Below are 923 nucleotides of genomic sequence, written 5' to 3'. Positions count from 1 at the left end.
CTGTTGGAAACGGCCTGCATCCAGCGACTTCCCGCGGCCTTAGCCAGGTCGTCCGTCCACCTTGTAATAAATAAGTAATGACGAATAATTATCATCCAAATGAATTTCTATTGAGCAACACGTATAAGAAAGATATTATTGAAATTAACTATTTTTCGAATTTTATCGCGATTATTATATTATAATTTACTGCTGATGTTTCGAAGACTTTGCAACATTAATGGAGAGGGTGGGACTCAAGTGTTGACCGTCCAAAAAGTCAGTTACAATATCTATCTAAATTTAACAATTATGTATAAATTGTTTTTGCAGTTTTTTTTTTTTTTTTGTAGATATTGTAAATTGTCCCAACATTGAGACATAATAGGCTGATACGATACGATACGATTATAAAAATAAATAAATTTCGAAAAATAATTTTAATTCATTGTGTAACATTCGAATAAACATAATAAAAATATATTAGATTAACGAAAAAGTTAATCTAATATATAAAAAAGTAATATAAAAAAGTATCCACACACAGGCCCCGGCGAGATTCGAACTCGCGATCTCCTGTTTACTAGACAGGCGCTTTAACCAACTAAGCCACGGCGCCGCTTGACTAATAATGTTAAAATGGCGTACACTAAACTAGTTGCTTGAAATGCACAGTATAAACAAAATACATTGTAATAAAAAGCAATTAAAGCTAATATGTTCATAGTATTCATATCGATACAATTTTACACAGTTTATTAAACAAAATAATAAAATTGAAGGGACAAATATACATTATTATGCAAACAAAACATGCTAGATAATTGTTATTGCTTTTGTTAGTCATTCAATTGTTTATATTATTATGACTGCAACTATTAATAATTTCTCATATCTATGAGAGACAATGGCGCCATTTATTAAACAAAACAACACAAATTTTG

The 923-nt window shown here is 29.9% G+C and overlaps 1 non-coding gene across 1 annotated transcript; it reads right to left on the bottom strand.

The window, feature by feature from the left end:
• Positions 1 to 524: 524 nt before the first annotated feature.
• Positions 525 to 598, bottom strand: Trnat-agu. The gene has a single exon. It is a non-coding gene; the product is annotated as a tRNA-Thr (tRNA).
• Between the last annotated feature and the right edge of the window lie 325 nt (positions 599 to 923).

This window comes from Manduca sexta, chromosome 25 (assembly GCF_014839805.1).
Source record: "Manduca sexta isolate Smith_Timp_Sample1 chromosome 25, JHU_Msex_v1.0, whole genome shotgun sequence".
Taxonomy (NCBI): domain Eukaryota; kingdom Metazoa; phylum Arthropoda; class Insecta; order Lepidoptera; family Sphingidae; genus Manduca; species Manduca sexta.
The sequence above is the reverse complement of the archived record's forward strand: the minus strand, read 5'-3'. Positions and strand labels throughout refer to the sequence as shown.